The sequence below is a fragment of the Oncorhynchus masou genome, chromosome 17 (assembly GCF_036934945.1).
Source record: "Oncorhynchus masou masou isolate Uvic2021 chromosome 17, UVic_Omas_1.1, whole genome shotgun sequence".
Lineage (NCBI taxonomy): Eukaryota > Metazoa > Chordata > Actinopteri > Salmoniformes > Salmonidae > Oncorhynchus > Oncorhynchus masou.
In genome coordinates this window covers 7,479,489-7,501,108 of record NC_088228.1, presented here as the reverse complement: position 1 = coordinate 7,501,108, position 21,620 = coordinate 7,479,489, and the positions used below count along the sequence as shown (strand labels likewise).

General features: G+C 41.3%; 1 long non-coding RNA gene across 2 annotated transcripts; it reads left to right on the top strand.

Moving 5' to 3' along the window:
* The first annotated feature begins 15,724 nt into the window (after positions 1 to 15,724).
* On the top strand, positions 15,725 to 21,277 carry LOC135558126 (uncharacterized). Of its 2 annotated transcripts, none has more exons than XR_010458308.1 (10): positions 15,725 to 16,112; positions 16,217 to 16,564; positions 16,682 to 16,808; positions 17,338 to 17,429; positions 18,174 to 18,288; positions 19,585 to 19,676; positions 20,038 to 20,207; positions 20,347 to 20,461; positions 20,610 to 20,975; positions 21,075 to 21,277. It is a non-coding gene; the product is annotated as an uncharacterized LOC135558126 (long non-coding RNA). The 2 variants fall into 2 exon arrangements; XR_010458307.1 differs by having other exon boundaries at positions 20,347 to 20,489.
* The last annotated feature ends 343 nt before the right edge of the window (positions 21,278 to 21,620 follow it).

Sequence of the window (21,620 nt, the reverse complement as noted above, 5' to 3'; positions counted from 1 at the left end):
GAGTTAAAACCTACAGGATGGTAGCTCTCCAGGAGCAGGGTTGGAGTCAAAACCTACAGGATGGTAACTCTCCAGGAACAGGGTTGGAGTTAAAACCTACAGGATGGTACCTCTCCAGGAGCAGGGTTGGAGTTAAAACCTACAGGATGGTAGCTCTCCAGGAGCAGGGTTGGAGTCAACCTACAGGATGGTAACTCTCCAGGAACAGTGTTGGAGAGCCTTGGACTAGAGGATCTAGTGCTCAGATCAATGCATTTGGAATTTGCTAAGTCACTACAAAGGTGCAGTTCCCAGAAGTGGAGCTGTCACTTAATTCAATGGATGGGAAGCCTTATCATTGCATGTAGTTCTAATTAAATTATAATCGTTCAAGTTCATTTTATTCTTAAATGTAGGACATCAAATGATCACATTTGGATGAGTTGACTGCAATGTGGCAGCAGTACTTTAACTGACTTGCCTAGTAAAATAAAGGTAAAATAAAGGTAAAATTAAAAAATTTAAAAAATTTTAAAAACTTGAACATTAACAGCCAATACGGATAGTCCAACAATTTATAGACGGTAAGTAGATAATTCCTTAAATGTTGATGTGCTGTAAAAAAATATATATATGCCATCCCCATACATACTATTATACTCTGACATAACTTACACTCTTTCAATCAATCAATTGCTACTGTACTTTAGTGTCACTAGATCAAATGTATGCATTCTACAAATTCTGTATCATAAAAATACATATCTTGAAAAACAATGAATTTAACTGCCAAATATATCTCTGCTCACTTGTCTCCATTAGTCTTAAAAGTGGGCAGAAAATATTTACATTAAGACGTTCCAAGAACAGTGTCGGAAATATAAAAGTCTTTATAAAACTATAACTTAGGTTTACTAAGTTATATCATATACATACTTTCTCCCGGTCTGCAGCCAGAGAGAGATGGTAGGCCTCGTCTTGAAGACACCGTTTCTCCCACATTTCCTCTAGAGACTGAAATCAATACAGGCACAGGAATAAACGAAGCCATTCAGATTGTTAACTTACAAGAATAATCCTATAACTAATATTATACTTTACAATTTGATGATAAAAGTGGTCAAGGTCATTTAACATTCCAAACCTCTGTTGTCAGTGAAGCTTGTGGTGAGTCAACAGGGAGGGCTATCTTCATAGGCAAGAGTCTCTGCCTCCGAGGTTGTCTCCTCCCTTACAGTTTCCTTTAACATAACAACACAAGAAAACACTTGTTACTCAAATACTTTCTTTCTTTTGAATACATATTCTTTAAACATGTATTTACTACCTCCCCTTTCCTAACCAGTGGCAATTTTAGCATGTACATCTTGCCAGCAAAGCCACTACACAACAAAACACTAAACAATACATTAATTGCACTTAAACGGTGACAAACGGTGCCCATAAAGCTGTCCCCTCAGCAGTCCTAACATCTTACCACCGCTACACCTGGCTATCAGTGGAGCCTTGTCTGGCAGCGAAACAGTTAATTCAGCCTCATTTTCTGCCTTTTTAAATAACATGGCTGACTTGCTTAAACAAATGTGGTTTCTACTGACAATTGAGATGTACAAACTATTGCATCATGGGACAACGAGCAGAGAAGAGGCAATCCGTAATTTCGATTAAGACATTAATGAGCGAGCGAGGACGGACGTAGTCAATATAACCATTTGTTCAGTGCTTTTACTTGCCCCTACTTCACCACACTGTCTGTGGGTGGACTATTTCAGTGATATATACGCCGAAGAACTCTGACACCCTACAGTAACCTGTGGATCTCGAGAGAACCTTCATAAATCAGCAGAACGTTAATAACCTATTTATTGACCTTTTATGCAGTGGCCTGTAATACTTAGCTTGACATGAGACACCTTCGGTCATTCATAACACAAGACTACAGTATATCACATGACGCTGTACTTAATTTAAAGTCAGACCCCTTTGGTAATTTAGTACAGTGGCTCTAAACCTTTTTGGGTTATCATACCACCACCTGAATTTTGCTCTGCCCGGGGCACCTATGAAGTATCAACCTCATTCATTTTTTCAAGTATCCCCTGTGGTTAGGCCAAGCACCCCCAGGTGTCCTAGTACCCCTGGTTGGGAACCACTGAATTATAACGTATACATAAATGTCCTCTGTTATATGACGCTGTACTTACTATAAAGTCAGACACTTTTGGTAATTCATAACACATACATAAAGTGTTATGTACTTGAGTGAAGACCCAAAAGCGGTTTTAACAGAAAACAGAGTTCTTTAATGAAAAACAGGAATGGCATAAATCCTCTTCCAACGTAGTCAATGGAACAAAAAGAACGTTAGTATAATGCAGGATGCACCTGCCAGGCAGACTCCGACAGGATAGGACAAGGTGGAAGCAAACGGGACGACAGCTTGCTTCTGGCATCAAAAACACAAACAAGAATCAGACACTGAAAGTAGCAGGAACAGAGAGAGAAATAGAGACCTAATCAGAGGGGGAAGAGAGAACAGGTGGGAAAGAGTGAATGAGCTAGTTAGGGGAGATGTAGAACAGCTGAAGAATGAGAGACAGAGAAGGTAACCTAAAAAGACCAGCAGAGAGAGACAGAGTGAAGAGAAAGGACAGGAACAGACATAACAAGACATGACATAAAGGCTTTGTGATGTAAACACAAATATATTAACACTTAAGGAATTATCACTAACTATCTAATTATAATTATCAGCTAAACATTAATAAATACATGTTTTAAACCATAGATTTACTTTTATTTGTGCATTTTTAAAACAACACAAATAAATTACGTTTTCAAAAAGTCCAGCAATGCAATTACATTGAACAGTACACAGGGCTGTGAACAGTGTAGCTTACCCCTGAGCTGGCAGACAAATGGTTCATCGCTCTGCCTGCTGGAGGTACTGCATGTTGGTTCCAACCTTAAAAGTAACAACAAAGAAAGTTAGAAGGTCTGTTAGGAAATGTCTTTGTCCCACCATCTGGATAAGGGCATTTCTGTGCTGCGCCAGGAACTCTAAATGCGGAGATGGGGAAACTGCATTTGTTTCTTCTTATTATATTCCTTTTTAATGTACAAATCTCATGACGTGACTATGAGACATGGCTGTATCTAGTGGGATTGTTATTTAGCTGAGCCTGTTCGCTAGCTAGATTTCGGATAGCTAGCATTTGCAGTGAAGTCACCGAAATTATTTGAAATAACGATTGAGGTAGCTACAGTATATAATCTAACTTAACACTCAACTACTACAAACTCATTTAAATTATAATAAATAAAGATGAACTTACTTGATTTTCCCTGTCTTGAGGAACCACAAATAGTTATTTGATTTTGCGAACTCGTCAGCAAAACAAGTACTTCCAGGGTCAAGTAATTTTGGAAATGTTCAAAGTAAAAGGCCCCCACTGTAAAAGCGCCTGTGTGTAGCTGGTGCGATGAGTCAGGCGCAGGACAGCAGATATGAGTAATAAAAGACGTAAAATAAAAATTCAAACGTAACACGTAAATAAACACGACCACACAATACGGTAGTACTGTGGTAGTATTGGGTTCTAATTATCAGAGTAAAAAACTCTACGGACACTATGAAAGCTTAAACCAAGTTTATTCATCACAGAGGATCAATACAGCTGCATTAGACAAATACATTTTCACACAAACACTAATGTTTAACCCTTCCTCCTAGGCTGAGTCTCCTCTTACACATCTGAACGAGCACTGATGTTTAACTGTTCCTCCTAGGCTGAGTGTCCTCCTATACATCTGTACAAACATCGTTCTTTACTGCTAGGCAGGACGCTAAGTGATACGGGCCATAAACTTTTATTTCTCCCTTAATCCCTTAATTGACCTGATCTCGACCCTCCTCCATCGCTAATCCATGGCTCTCTCCCCTTATCAATGCCTGCCACATGTGTCCGCTTCACTGCACTCAACACAAGGCTGTCATTGGGCCTGGTACCAGACTGTGTCTCTTCTCCTCCCAGAGGATCCCTGATGGCTAACAATAACATATCCTAACATAATGTAAACGTTATACATTACCCTCTCTCCCTCAGTGACATGAATAGGTATATGTCATATTATCAGTACCCAACAGTAGTCACACCAGATCCACACCGCTACTTGACCAACAGATGCACATATCTCTATTCCCAGTCATGTGACATCCATAGATTAGGGCCTAATTTATTTATTTCAATTAACTGGTTTCCTTATAGGAACTGAAATCTTTGAAATTGTTGCATGTTGCGTTTATATTTTAGTTCAGTGTGTATATGACGAATAATTGTCTAAACAGTAACAATGATTCATATTTGTTGATATTTAAGTGACATTTGCATTACATTTAAGGTTTTATAACATGTTCTAAGGTCAAATGAATGCCCCCAATGCGAATCACTGTAAATTAAAAGTTCCATAGTCATCCCCTGATGTAGTTTAAACATTGTTGTAAACACAACAAACCAACAAAAAAAAAGTGTAAAAAAAACTGGAAGGAAAACCAGAAGAAAATGGATGAATATTCATGAATACCTGAAAAAACAAAACAGAGAAAACACGATTTGGGCGGAAAAAAACCCAGAAGATTATTTTTGTAAAAGGCTCTTCCAATGTTTTTTTGCAGTGCATGACTGCACTTTAGTGTGTGTGTCATCCTGCAGGTCAGCATTTTGTGGAAGGTTGTGGTCAGGTCTAATATTGAATATGCACTCAAGAATGAAAGAGGTTGGGCCATCCTAGAAATGTTTTAGAGTAATATAATTAAGCAATAAGGCCTGAGGCGGTGTGGTATATGGCCTATATACCACGTCTAAGGGTTGTTCTGAAGCACGACGCAACCCAGAGTGCCTGGATACAGCCCTTAGCCGTGGTACATTGACCATATATCACAAACCCCCGAGGTGCCTTATTGCTATTATAAAGTGATTTCCAACTAAATTAGGGCAGTACATTTGTTTTTGTTGTCATACCTGTTGTATACAGTCTGCTATACCACGGCTGTCAGCCAATCAGCATTCAAGGCTCAAACCACCCAGTTTATAATATTATATATTACATTTTAAGACCCTTTTATCCAAAGTTACAGTCATAAGTGAATACATTTTTACGTATGGGTGGTCCCGGGAATCGAACCCACTATCCTGGCATTGCAATGCTCTGACAAGATGCATGAAAAGGATTATAAATGCTTTGTGAAGCCTCAATTTAACGTGATTTATAAGACCTTTCCAAAGTGGGTACTGAGGGAGCATAGGAACAACCCTGAAGTATGTGTAGAAGCAGATATTCTCTCTAAAACTCTTCTCAGTGTAAATTCAGTCTGAGATACCTATGAAAATGAAAATATTCCTAAAAAAGAAAACACAGCTCACATCTAAATGTAGCTTTTCATATTGTGATGCGTCGACCCAAAAAAAGTGATCCGTTATGAAGAAGAAAAGGACGAGGGTCCGCACTCAGGTATTTGCAGTGAACGAAATTTGAGTCGTTTTGGTTCCCACATGTCAATGTCAGAATGTTTACAGATTTGTATTTATTTCATGGTAATGTAAAGAAGATAATGTTACCTGCATGGCTGTAGTCTAAATGTGCATTATGATTCCTCTTTTAAGCCTTGCTGACATGTTTACATGGCAAGTGTTTGAGCAACGTCTCCCAAGATTACTTTTAACTTATTATATCATGTTTTTTTTTAAATTCAACTTTCTTATTATGTCATTCTTTATTTGTTGCCTGCTTTGTCTCATACAGTACATACCGCTAACCACTTTCCATTTAGGTTATTTGTTTTGTATACATGGGAGCTCAGATGCTGTTCCAGAAAATAACACAAGATGGCAGTGTCAAACTAGGTTTTTTTTTTCTCGTTTGGAGGGCGGAAAAAAAATACTTGAATTATGACCAGGTGCATTCATTGCAGAGGGTGAAGTCACTTTTGTTGACTATTCGCATGGCATGGGGTGGGTTGGGTTGGTGAAAGCAACAATATTTATGCCTAACTAGCACTTTGTCTGTTTGCCCGGGCATTTCCAAACGGCTCCTTTACTTTAAAAAAAAAAGTGCAGGTGGTGTTTGAGCTTCTCTATCTTAGTGTTGTTATCCTTTTTTTCTGCCAATTGTTCTGCCACCTGTGTTAACTCGATACAAGTGGGGATACATGCTGTGGAGAATGACATGTACAAAAAAAGGTTTGGGGTAAATATGGAGGGGGAGGGGAGGGGGTTGTTATGGGGGGGGGTTGTTAAAGGGTTTGTTAAAGGAACATAATGAATTGGTCTTTGTTCATTTATGGCAGGTGGTCTTTAAGTTTCTTAATCCTTGCATTGAATTGCCATCTGTGTATTGATCTGATGTACGTGGTGATACTTGTTGTAGCCACAACTGTATCCTGCAGAGGAGTTAGAGCAAGGATTAAAGGCTTTTCACCAAGATTCACAACATTAAGTACAAAACTAATAAGTAGTTAATATGGTTTTTTTTGTCACATATACCAGGTAGGTGCAGTGAAATGTGTTGTTTTACAGAGTCAGCCATAGTAGTACAACACTCCTGAAGAAAATGGTGGTTATTGTGCACCGCCACAGGGCGGAGCACAATTGGCCTAGCGTCGTCCTGGTTTGGCCGTGGTAGGCCGTCATTGTGTATAAGAATTTGATCTTAACTGACCTCGTTAAATAAAGGTTAAAGTAAATTGTTTATAAAATAAATACGTGCCTTGCTCAAAGGCACAGGCAGATTTTTCACCTTGTCGGCTCAGGTATTCGAAAAAATAGCGACTTTTTAGCATTGTTTGTTTCAGCATCTGTATTTTCGCATGTACATTGATCAATGTGTTAGTTGGACTGAAATGGTTGTTGCCTTTTAGAAGGTTGAGGTTGTCTCATATAACTTTCCAACGCTTGAAATCATTCTGAATGCAGGTTGTGGGTGAATCAATGTAATCCTACTCTGGATAGATTCCAATAGGGATTAAACATGACTTTGCATACCAGTGTCACCAGCATGAGCTGGTCACCAGCATCACCATCATAAACTGGTCACCATTGTCACCAGCATGAGCTGGTCACCAGCATCACCATCACAAACTGGTTACCAGCATCACCATCATAAATTCGTCACCAGCATCACCATCATAAATTCGTTACCAGCATCACCATCACAAATTGGTCACCAGCATCACCATCACAAACTGGCTACCAGCATCACCATCACAAACCGGTCACCAGCATCACAATTATAAACTGGTCACCAACATCACCATCATAAACGTGTCACCAGCATCACCCTCATAAACTGGTCACCAGCATCACCATCACAAGCTGGTCACCAGCATCACTATCACAAACTGGTCACCAATATCACCATCATAAACTGGTCACCTGCATCACCATCACAAACTGGTCACCAGCATCACTATCACAAGTTGGTCACCAGCATCACCATCATAAGCTGGTCACCAGCATCACCATCACAAGCTGGTCACCAAAATCACCATCATAAACTGGTCACCAAAATCACCATAATAAACTGGTTACCAGCATCACCATCATAAATTCGTCACCAGCATCACCATCATAAATTTGTTACCAGCATCACCATCACAAACTGGTCACCAGCATCACCATCATAAATTTGTTACCAGCATCACCATCCCAAACTGGTCACCAGCATCACCATCACAAACTGGTTACCAGCATCACCATCATAAACTGGTCACCAGCATCACCATCATAAACTGGTCACCAAAATCACCATAATAAACTGGTTACCAGCATCACCATCATAAATTCGTCACCAGCATCACCATCATAAATTCGTAACCAGCATCACCATCACAAACTGGTCACCAGCATCACCATCATAAACTGGTCACCAGCATCACAATTATAAACTGGTCACCAACATCACCATCATAAACTGGTCACCAGCATCACCGTCATAAACTGGTCACCAATATCACCATCACAAACTGGTCACCAGCATCACCATCACAAGCTGGTCACCAGCATCACTATCACAAACTGGTCACCAACATCACCATCATAAACTGGTCACCTGCATCACCATCACAAACTGGTCACCAGCATCACCATCATAAACTGGTCACCAGTGTCACCAGCATGAGCTGGTCACCAGCATCACCATCATAAACTGGTCCCCAACATCACCATCATAAACTGGTCACCAAAATCACCATAATAAACTGGTTACCAGCATCACCATCATAAATTCCACACCAGCATCACCATCATAAATTTGTTACCAGCATCACCATCACAAACTGGTTACCAGCATCACCATCACAAGCTGGTCACCAACATCACCATCATAAACTGGTCACCTGCATCACCATCACAAACTGGTCACCAGCCTCACCATCATAAACTGGTCACCAGTTTCACCAGCATGAGCCGGTCACCAGCATCACCATCATAAACTGGTCCCCAACATCACCATCACAAACTGGTCACCAACATCACCATCATAAACTGGTCACCTGCATCACCATCACAAACTGGTCACCAGCATCACTATCACAAGTTGGTCACCAGCATCACCATCACAAGCTGGTCACCAGCATCACCATCACAAGCTGGTCACCAGCATCACCATCATAAACTGGTCACCAAAATCACCATAATAAACTGGTTACCAGCATCACCATCATAAATTCGTCACCAGCATCACCATCATAAATTCGTTACCAGCATCACCATCACAAACTGGTCACCAGCATCACCATCACAAACTGGTTACCAGCATCACCATCACAAGCTGGTCACCAGCATCACCATCATAAACTGGTCACCAGCATCACCATCATAAATTCGTTACCAGCATCACCATCACAAACTGGTCACCAGCATCACCATCATAAATTCGTCACCAGCATCACCATCATAAATTCGTTACCAGCATCACCATCACAAACTGGTCACCAGCATCACCATCACAAACTGGTTACCAGCATCACCATCACAAGCTGGTCACCAGCATCACCATCATAAACTGGTCACCAGCATCACCATCATAAATTCGTTACCAGCATCACCATCACAAACTGGTCACCAGCATCACCATCACAAACTGGTTACCAGCATCACCATCACAAGCTGGTCACCAGCATCACCATCATAAACTGGTCACCAAAATCACCATAATTAACTGGTTACCAGCATCACCATCATAAATTCGTCACCAGCATCACCATCATAAATTGGTTACCAGCATCACCATCACAAACTGGTCACCAGCATCACCATCACAAACTGGTTACCAGCATCACCATCACAAGCTGGTCACCAGCATCACCATCATAAACTGGTCACCAGCATCACCATCATAAATTCGGTCACCAGCATCACCATCATAAATTCGTTACCAGCATCACCATCACAAACTGGTCACCAGCATCACCATCATAAATTCGTCACCAGCATCACCATCATAAATTCGTTACCAGCATCACCATCACAAACTGGTCACCAGCGTCTCCATCACAGGCTTGCCACCAGCATCAACATCATAAACTGGCCACCAGCATCAACATCACAAATGGGCACCAGCATCACCATCATAAACTGGTCACCAGCATCACCATCATAAACTGGCCACCAGCATCACCATCATAAACTGGTCACCAGCATCACCATCACACATTGGTCACCAGCATCACTATCATAAACTGGTCACCAGCATCACCATCATAAACTGGTCACCAGTATCACCATCATAAACTGGTCACCAGCATCACAATTATAAACTGGTCACCAGCTTCACCATTATAAACTGGTCACCAGTATCACCATCATAAACTGGTCACCAGCATCACCATCATAAACTGGTCACTAGCATCACAATTATAAACTGGTCACCAGCTTCACCATTATAAACTGGTCACCAGTATCACCATCATAAACTGGTCACCAGCATCACCATCATAAACTGGTCACCAGCATCACCATCATAAACTGGTCACTAGCATCAAAAAGTGTCCAAAACACAACATACAGCTCCTTCAGAAAGTATTCCAACCCCTTGATTTATTCCACTTTTTTTGTGTGTTACCGCCTGAATTAAAAATGAATTAAATATATATTTTTCTCACCAATCTACACACAATACCCCATAATGACAAAATAAAAAACACGTTTTTTTGAAAATGTTTTCAAATGTATTGAAATATCTTAATTACATAAGTATTCACACCCCTTAGTCAATACTTTGTAGAAGCACTTTTGGCACCAGTTACAGCTGTGAGTCTTTCTGGGTAAATCTCTAACAGCTTACCACACCTGGATTGTGCAACATTTCCACATTATTCTTCAAGCTCGATCAAGTTGGTTGTTGATCATTGCTTGACAACAGTTTTCAGGTTTTGCCGTAGATTTTCAAGTTGATTTAATTCAAAACTTTAAGTCGGCCACTCAGGAACAGTCACTGTCTTCTTGGTAAGCAACTCCAGTGTAGATTTGGCCTTGTGTTTTAGTAAATTGTCCTGCTGAAATGTGAATTAATCTCCCAGTGTCAGGTGGAAAGCAGACTGAACCAGGTTTTCCTCTAGGATTCTGCTTATCATATTTACGTTTCTTTTTTATCCTGAAAAACTCCCCAGTCCTTAATGATTACAAGCATACCCATAACGAGATGTAGCCACCACTATGCTTGAATATATAGAATGGTACTAAGTCATGTATTGGATTGGATTTGCCCAAAACATAACACTTTGTATTCAGGACAAAAAGTGAATTGCTTTGCAGTATTACTTAAGTACACTGTTGCAAACAGTATGCATGTTTTGGAGTATTTGTATTCTGTACAGGGTTCCTTCTTTTCACTCTGTAAATTAGGTTAGTAGTGGAGTAACTCAAATGTAGTTGATCCATCCTCAGTTTTCTATCACAGCCATTAAAACGCTGTAACTGTTTTAAAGTCACCATTGGCCTCATGGAGATTTTCTTCCTCCCCGCAACTGAGATGGGAAGGACGCCTGTATCTTTGTAGTGACTGGGTGTATTTGTACACCATCCAAAGTGTAATTAATAACTTTACCATGCTCAAAGGGATATTCAATGTTTGCTTTTCTTATTTTTTTTTTACACATCTACCAATAGCTGCCCTTCTTTACGAGGCTTTGGAAAACCTCCCTGGTCTTTGTGGTTGAATCTGTGTTTGAAATTCACTGCTCGACCGAGGGACCTTACAGATAATGGTATATGTGCTGTACAGACAACCCTGTCTCTCATTAAGAATGTACTATATGTACAAATAAGCACAATATTTTTATGTGCTAATAACACAAATTTATGGCGCATCGAACTCAATAACACCAGATACCTCTGATGCCACGCCCCTGCTGAATCTCTTTAAACTCGATGCGCCCTGAGTTTGTCCTGTTAGTACAAATAAACATAACTGCTTATTTGGTTGAAGCTAGCTAGCTATTTTAGAGTGAGAATGAGGTAAATTACAAATAATCTAGTATTTTCAGTATTTCGGCCGACATAGTTCTAAACTTTCGTTATTTCAATCAGTTAGGTATATTGTATTCGCAACTGGCCAACAATATCTTGAATGCTAATGTTAGCTTTTTGGTTCGCGCCGATTGCAAACCCAGTGAACATTGGGTCTATTTAGCTCGCTGCTCTTCATTATTTATTATGTAAAAAGACAATCAATAATATAAATCGTGTAAGTACATAAAAAAATATATTTTTTGAATTTATTTAATTATTTAATAGTGTCTGGCAGTGAGTTACGGACTGTGAAAACTCAAATCTCCCATGATTCACGTATTACCAGATAGGATGTTTTATCATTTGAACCCAGGAACTGACCGTTGTGTTTGTTCTTATTATACCGACGGTTGTGTTGAATACCAGATCCAACCTAAAATAAACAATTACTCTGCACAGAATACATAACATATAACAGAAGAAACGATTTATCCTTTTAATTAGATCTTCGATGGCATAGCTAGTTTATTTATGGCCTGTGTGTGTCCCATGGAAATATGATTACATAGCGACACAGGTGTCTGCGTATTTTAAACTGTAAACTGTAATTCTCTTTTTGCTGTCTGTATACCAATTGTGTAAATATGAATACACAAATCATAAATAATAATAACCAGCTTTGTAGCTGACATTTCTTCCCATTTCCACAGTATATTTTTAGGGCAGTTGAATTGTGGGCACATACCACAATGTTGTTGTGTTGTAATTTTAAATCACAGACAGATTCCAAGTCTGTTTGATTTGAATAAATACATTAGGATCAGAAGGAGCGAGCTACCTGCTCCTGCCACTAGCCTTGCCCCTGTCCAATGGATATTTATTTTTATTTTACCTTTATTTAACTAGGCAAGTCAGTTAAGAACAAAATCTTATTTTCAATGATGGCCTAGGAACAGTGGGTTAACTGCCTGTTCAGGAGCAGAATGACAGATTTGTACCATGTCAGCTCGGGGATATGAACTTGCAACCTTTTGGTTACAAGGCCATGCCAATGCTCTAACCACTAGGCTACCCTGCCACCCTGGGGAGTGATGGACAGCAGAGGTAAACAACATTTACAAAAGACCCGGATTCAAAGGTCTGAGAAGGCTTCAAGACATGGTAAGTGTTATGTACCTATGTAATTGTGTGTTTGTTTACGCATGTAAAGTGTAGCCATTTTTTCTGAATAGATAACATATGCCAGTCCTGGCTGCCTCATGTTAGTTGTATATTATTGTCATCAAAAGTCAGAGCGGAGAACATGGACCTTACGGGAACAGGTGGCCATATAGCAGCTAATGGCGGGGGTGAGTACTGCCTGAAATAGAGCTTGACCCTGGGGCATCTGACACTAAAACAGGGTTTCTCAACCCTCTCCACTGACCCCCTCCACTGGTTTGGGAAACCCTAGCCTAAAGGAACCCAAAGTTAGATGCCAACAGAGTAATCCCTCGGTGGATTTCTTAATAGACTTATCAAGGCGAGGATCGTGACACTACTCCCTCAATTCAGAAAAACACAACCTGTGCTTCTCTATCACAAATCCCTCACACCTTAACAGGACATGCTTTTGACCCTCATACACTATCCTACTTCTGCTTATCAGAGTAGCAAATGGTAGGAGGGGGTATTGACCTGAGGTAGGCAGGAAGCCAGGTCCCATGACCCTAAGGAAATCAAATGGTAGGAGGGGGTTTTGCCTTGAGGTAGGCAGGAAGCCAGGTCCCATGACCCTAAGGAAATCAAATGGTAGGAGGGGTTATTGACCTGAGGTAGGCAGGAAGCCAGGTCCCATGACCCTAAGGAAATCAAATGGTAGGAGGGAGTATTGACCTGAGTTAGGCTGGAAGCCAGGTCCCATGACCCTAAGGAAATCAAATGGTAGGAGGGGTTATTGACCTGAGGTAGGCAGGAAGCCAGGTCCCATGACCCTAAGGAAATCAAATGGTAGGAGGGGTTATTGACCTGAGGTAGGCTGGAAGCCAGGTCGCTTGACCCTAAAGGACATCAAATGGTAGGAGGGGGTATTGACCTGAGGTAGGCTTGAAACCCAGGTCACATGACCCTAAGGAAATCACGATACACACAACAACCCCAAGAGATGAAATGCCTCATCAAGCCTAGCGTCGTTCACCTGGTCAGGCAGCATGACTACCTTGTTATGACATGATTTCTAACGGGTACTAAATCCAGTTGCAATATACTGACCGATATTTTGCTGTCTCACTGGCTTTCATTCCAATGTGGAATTAAATGCAACATTGTGCTATAAAAAGTTCAAATCCTCAGACCGATTGACTGTAGCCCCAGCCTCTGTTTGGCAAGCATGAACTCTTAGGTTGCATGTACTGAAAATGTTATATGTTCTACTTCTCCCGAAATAAGAAGAACCTGTTGCTAATGTACATTAAAAACACATAGCTACGCACATGTCATTTAATAATATATATATCTAATATAAGGACATTCAGATATCATAATTTAATGATATATATATCTAATATAAGGACATATAGTATATCATCATTTAATGACATATCTGTCAGAGTGGATTCTCATCTCTTCACCCAATAAACAGTTATACTAAGTTATACTTAAGTTGCGTTGAAGAAGAAATTAAACACCATTTTTAGTTAATAGTTTCCAGTACCAGTACCCATCCACCTGCAGTACCCATCCACCTGCAGTACCCATCCTCCTGCAGTACCCATCCTCCTGCAGTGCCCATCCTCCTGCAGTACCCATCCTCCTGCAGTACCCATCCTCCTGCAGTACCCATCCTCCTGCTGTACCCATCCAGCTGCAGTACCCATCATCCTGCAGTACCCATCCTCCTGCAGTACCCATCCTCCTGCAGTACCCATCCTCCTGCAGTACCCATCCTCCTGCAGTACCCATCATCCTGCTGTACCCATCCTCCTGCAGTACCCATCCTCCTGCAGTACCCATCCTCCTGCAGTACCCATCCTCCTGCTGTACCCATCCTCCTGCTGTACCCATCCTCCTGCAGTACCCATCCTCCTGCAGTACCATCCTCCTGCAGTACCCATCCTCCTGCAGTACCCATCCTCCTGCAGTACCCATCATCCTGCTGTACCCATCCTCCTGCAGTACCCATCCTCCTGCAGTACCCATCCTCCTGCTGTACCCATCCTCCTGCAGTACCCATCCTCCTGCAGTACCCATCCTCCTGCTGTACCCATCCTCCTGCTGTACCCATCCTCCTGCAGTACCCATCCTCCTGCAGTACCCATCCTCCTGCAGTACCCATCCTCCTGCTGTACCCATCCTCCTGCTGTACCCATCCTCCTGCAGTACCCATCCTCCTGCTGTACCCATCCTCCTGCAGTACCCATTGTTCTGCAGTACCCATCCTCCTGCAGTACCCATCCTCCTGCAGTACCCATCCTCCTGCAGTACCCATCCTCCTGCACCTAACACCCACAAGATAAAGGTACAATATGCTAGAATGCCAAACAAATACCATGCCAACCTTAACATTTTTTTAATATAGCCAAGCAGCTATTCTTTTCATGAATCCTGTCATGTTTTTATTTATTTTTTATCTCCACAAGACTCACTGATGCAGGACCTACAGGAGCTGATGAGGAGTTTCACAGGGCCAGATTGTCATGTAACCCCAAAGGTGACTGGGGCAGAGAGGCAGGCCTTGTGTGCACAAAAGGGGGAGAGGCAATGGTGGACAGCATGCTCGCTGCTGAAGGTACTGTGTTGGGACAGTGTCAGTATTGCAACAGTTAGGATGCTGTTGTGCAGGGCAGATTGTCTGCCCAGGCATCTTCTCTGTGCCACATGTGACATAGCCACCCATAGCACCAAGGTTTTGCATAACAGGGAGTCTCTGTTTGAAGGGTTTTATCGACCCTTGTCCCCCAACCACCCTAATTCATCAGGATGATGAGGTGTCCCTTACCTGCCAGGAGAAATGTGTGTGTTTATTGTTTGGGTGTTTTAAATTAATACACACTTTTTAGTCATGCTGCACAATTTTCAATTCATCAGTATTTACAATCCAAATATATAGAACAATTTATTTGTGATTCTTTGGTGTCACATTTTGGTTTCTAGTTTGTCTTTTGCCCATGGCTGTGCCACAGCTGTGTAGCTGTGTAGCTGTGCTAGTATATTGCAGTTGGTTTTCCTTTTGTTGTGAAGTATATGTTTATGATGTTATATTGCAGTTGGTCTTCTTTTTAGAAGAAGATTAATTATCAACTAAAAGGTCATTTTCCATGAAGAAAAATTGTTGGACAGTTATCTGTCTTTTTGCTTTATCCAAATCCCTCTGAGACACACAGAGACACACATACACAGACACACAGACGCACACACAGAGATGTTGGTGCAACACTGTCAGATGTCTGGGATTTGAACCAGCAACCCACCACTCTAGGCTACATGCCACACCTTTGCGGGTTGGTTTTATGGATAATTTTGTGAAGTAATCTTGCAGTCTGACTTTCTATTTAGTGTTGAGAAGGGCTTCTGTGATGGTGTTGTCCTGGCAAAAGACAAACGATATGTCATCTTTCGTCAAACATGTCCAGTACAAAGACCAATCATGTAATTATTCTCACAGTTTCTATAACATAACTTAATGTCACCTAGTTTAGAACTTGTATCTTTTAAGTTCATCTCTGCACTTCCCTGTGATTTTCATGTTGTAGACGTGCGTGGCACGTCAGAGGGGACAGCGGCCAAGGAGACGTCTGGAAAATGATCTGCCAAAGTAGATGAGGAAGGCTACAGTGCTGATACGGCGTCCACATGTACAGAGGAGAGATATATGACTATGCAATGGACTCCTCAAGGCCCTCAACATGTACAGAGGAGAGATATATGCCTATGCAATGCACTTGCAGAAGGAGCTGTCTTCTGCTGGCACGATGTTGCATGTAAACACTGTCCATATTGTCAGAAAGTTGTGCAGGCGTGCTCAGAGTTGGAGGAGTTTCTTAAAAATGCACCCTCTCCTGTCTGTTATGCTTTCGAAGGCACATGAATGGTCTTGTGAGGTAATTGTATTCCTTCTTGACTGTTGTTTTAATGTTATGCAGAAAGGATATTGTAATGTTATTTAAATAATAGTTTCATAATACATTATTACATTTTTGTTGTATTTGTTCATTAAGGCATTATAGTTCAAATGGGGAGGCCGCAATCAGCCTGGTGCCGGCAACATAACCGGAGAGGAAGTCGAGCAGGTGAATAATTTTATATCCAGAGCTGCTGTCACAACAAAGCACATGTCCAAGGCTGGTAAGTGTATTATGATGTCATAACTAATGCTGAAGAAGGTTTAGGATTGCAACATGGTCCTTTATATTTGAGCTCCAGCACACTTCAATTAATAAGATAAGTCTAATAAGTTAAACCTAATAAGATAAACCTAATTATAGTTAATAATTAAGATAAACCTAATAACCTAATAAGATAAGCCTAATTATAGTTAATAATTAAGATAAACCTAATAACCTAATAAGATAAACCTAATTATAGTTAATAATTAAGATAAACCTAATAACCTAATAAGATAAACCTAATTGCCCCTCTCCTGGACTGTCACCATGCCACGGTAGAGAGGCTTGAGTACTCCCGGCAGGTGCAACCAAGCCGGCCTGGTCGAAGGGTAGGAGGTAGACAAAACAGTCCATGCTACAATGATGTTATGTTATGTTAATGATTTCTATTTTATCTTACACGACTGTAATTGCAATCTTTACGTTGATTGGTTAGGCACACAGTAGTAATTTATTAGAATAGCTGTCAGACAATATTTTTCCAACAGCACAGACAGACATCATCACACTACTGGAAATGGGCTGGAATAAGAGGAAGATCACCAACATGGATCGCATGTTGGCAAAGAGATATGTGAAGGTATTTTTGTTGGGGGAGGGGGACTTTCTCATTCTTGCTCATCTATTTCTACATGTCTGATTTTCTGTCTGTAATCCTGATCTTTTGTCTGTAATCCCGACCTTCTGTCTGTAATCCCGATCTTCTGTCTGTAATCCTGATCTTCTGTCTGTAATCCCGACCTTCTGTCTGTAATCCCGATCTTCTGTCTGTAATCCTGATCTTCTGTCTGTAATCCTGCTCTTCTGTCTGTAATCCCAACCTTCTGTCTGTAATCCCGATCTTCTGTCTGTAATCCTGATCTTCTGTCTGTAATCCTGATCTTCTGTCTGTAATCCCGACCTTCTGTCTGTAATCCCGATCTTCTGTCTGTAATCCTGATCTTCTGTCTGTAATCCCGATCTTCTGTCTGTAATCCTGATCTTCTGTCTGTAATCCCGATCTTCTGTCTGTAATCCTGCTCTTCTGTCTGTAATCCTGATCTTCTGTCTGTAATCCCGACCTTCTGTCTGTAATCCTGCTCTTCTGTCTGTAATCCTGATCTTCTGTCTGTAATCCCAACCTTCTGTCTGTAATCCGGATCTTCTGTTTGTAATCCTGATTTCCTGTCTGTAATCCTGGCTCAGCTTTTTATTATTTAATTAGTCATCTTGATGTAGGAAAACATCAAGATGACTGTTTCCATTAAAGTCAAATATTTTAGTGTGATTCACTTGAAAAACATTCACCTATGTTATTCCTTAAATGTAATTGTATTTTTTTCAGAATGTCAAAAGACTGAAGGGGGAGACCAGCCTCCTTGAAGAATAGCGGGCAGAGCTGGACATCAACGACTCTGTGCTTCAGGAGTGGGTTTCTGAGGTCCAGCAGTGGCCTGAAGGTATGTCAGGTTCTGAACAAATAGAGCAGAAACTGAAACGGACAATCAGAAAAAGCTCAAACTAAGTTTATTCTACACACAAGCCTTCTGACTAGGTGGAGTTGCCACCTTGCATGTCTAAGATAAACACTCATCTGTTGTTAGGCAGAAACATAATAGGTTCCTCTCACTGGTATTGTCATGGCCTGCCTAAGTCTAGAACCCTCACAGGTGTGGAGGTGTGTGTGTGTATGGGATAGGACTGTAGTGAGATGGTTTTCAGGGTGGGCCCCTATTACCCCCCTCCCAGCAGTGTGTGTATGGGATAGGACTGTAGTGAGGTGGTTTTCAGGGTGGGCCCCTATGGCCCCCTCCCAGCAGTGTGTGTATGGGATAGGTCTGTAGTCAGATGGTCTTCGGGATGGGCCCCTATGGCCCCCCTCCCAGCAGTGTCTTCTCTCTTCAACTGCTGACCTTTTCTGGAGTTGAGTTCCACATCCCTCAGTGTCCTGGTTCCTCAGCAGCTGGCCTGCCTTATCAGGAACTGAAACTAAACTGCTAGCCTTTGCCTCCTTTCTTAGAAATATTCATATTCAGCAATAACATGTTTGATCAGAATATGAACTTTCTGCAATTCCCCTTGTCTCACTCAGTAACTTTCCATACCCAAAGTTCCTACACACCCTTCATTGACCCCTAACATATACATTACCTGTCAAAAGTTTGGACACACCTACTCATTCCAGGGTTTTTCTTTATTTTTACTATTTTCTCAATTGTAGAATAATAGTGAAGACATCAGAACTATGAAATAACAGATATGTAATAACCAAAGAATTGTTAAACAAATCTATTTTATATTCTTCAAAGTAGCTACCCTTTGCCTTGATGACAGCTTTGCACACTCTTGGCATTCTCTCAACCAGCTTCACCTGGAATGCTTTTCCAACAGTCTTGAAGGAGTTCCCACATGCTGAGCACTTGTTGGCTGCTTTTCCTTCACTCTGCGGCCCAACTCACCCAAATCTTCTCAATTGGGTTGAACTCGAGTGATTGTGGAGGCCAGGTCATCTGATGCAGCACTCAAACATAACATATATTTTGATTTGTTTAACACTTTTGACTGGTGCTGTACATTTCTTATACATATAAAGTAATCAATACATTCTATTATGATGACAGGAATAAGTATATTTCAAGGCAGAATCCAACAGGTAGAAAAGTGAATGGTTTCTCTGTCTCTCAACTTCATAATTTCATTGATGTCAGTGGAGTCATGTTTGTAACTTGCCCTAATGTTTGATCTCCACACTTCAGGATAGTCAAACAGGGTAGACGGGGCATCTCCAGAAGAAGACTGAGGGGCTTTATCTCAGTGTGAAACAGAGGAAACCTCTACCATTAGACAGGTAAGCCCCAACAACAATATGACCTCAAACACCTTTTTAATCAAGCAGTGAAACTGATTTGTGAAAGAAAATGCACTAGTCAAACACATCAGACCATGTTTATGATAAAAAAATGTATCCATGACCTATGTTATTAATTGATCTCATGCAAATAAATTACATGCCCATAAACAGCAGAGTATCTTGTGAGCTACAACTCTGTACGCTTTGTATAATGTTATAACGGCGTGACAGCAACTACTTTAGAAATGAGTTGATTGCTTTGCACTCTCTTTGTTCGTGCCTCTATAGTAGTTCTGTAACTTATAGTCATGTAATATATCTGAATATACAGTCTGTCTAATCACCCCTTTTTATTCAGACGGCAACAAAGGAGACATCAGATTCAGAGAAAAATTGTTGAGGACAAAGCAGCCTTGACAGCTGCCATTGTTCCACTTCACCAACAGCAGGCAGAGTTTAGGCTCCCCACAGTGGACGAGCTGCTCAATACTGACAACTTTGTGTGGCCATGGGAGAGACTTGGCACCAGTAAGTATATGATTGCAGAAGGTATCTATTGTGATTGAATGTTTACCTTCAGCATAGGCTGCAATCATTGCTGCTGTTCTGTTATATACCTCTGTGAGTTTACATCACACAGGCAACAGCCATCTTGTCATCCAAAAAGGCAATCTTGGACAGACTGATGTTGGTGAACAGACTACAGGAGGAAGAGTGGATCCTGGTGAAGGAGATGAAGAGGCACTGGGGGGAGCCTACAAAGAGCAGCGGGAACACAGGAGGTACTGTCCCTACAGCTGCAAGACCAGAGTATGTTGAGGTTTATACTGTTTTTGGACTGAACTTTTTTGTCTTGCTTTACAAATACCCTCCACACTATTTTGTTTAATGGAAGGGTAAATCATTTACTGCTTTGCATGTGACCTTTAGGCAATGCAGTGGAGTTGTCAGAGGGAGAAAGGAATGGCCTTCTCTGCCACCCGAAGAGAAGATTGAGTGAACTGACAACACAAGACCAAGTCAACACCAGGAACGCCTACCACAAGCTGATTCTGGGAGGAGGGGATATTTTTTGATGACTCTGATGAAGACAAGAACTCAGATGAAGATAGAAGTCCTATTGCTGAGAGATCAGATGACTCCTGCTATGCTTTCTGAAATCATACAACACCCCTGCCTCTTTCTCTTGGTCTCCCGCAGGAGAGGGAGAAGGCCGCCACCACCTCCCTTGGGAGCATCCTGGTCTCCTGACGTTGACCCCTGACCCCCTCACCTTCTGAACCCATCCAAGGAAATGTAATTTGCCCAATGATGCGCTAGTGGAGAAGGAATGTGTCTTTTTCAGCGCATTTGTTGCAATGTTTCTTCCCCTCACCTCTCCTGTGTTTCTTTCAGTCCTAGGCTATGGCGAAGTCATCAGCAACTCAGACGGTTGCTTGAAGACATCTTTACAGAGGAATGTGTTTTGTTCTTCATGACTGTTTTTTGTTGTATTTTCTTCAAGTATTGTCTATGATGTCATGATTGGGATTTTCTTTTGTTTGTTGTAATTGTGAGTTGCGAAAGAGTCCTTGGTCTCAATGGGACTGCTTAAATAAATAAAGCTCTCAATAAATAAATGCATTAAGCAGTAACAGCTCTGAGTGTGTGTGTGTTTCAATCGATTACATAGTCTGAATGACTTATTTTTATGTAATAAAACGTTTCCCTTGCAACATTGTAAGTACAACATCATCTTTCTAATGTGGTTGAGGGGAATGTACTGTTTCCCAACCTATAAGGGGCGGCAGGGTAGCCTAGTGGTTAGAGCGTTGGACTAGTAACCGGAAGGTACAAATCTGTCGTTCTGCCCCTGAACAGGCAGTTAACCCACTGTTCCTAGGCCGTCATTGAAAATAAGAATTTGTTCTTAACTGACTTGCCTAGTTAAATAAAGGTAAA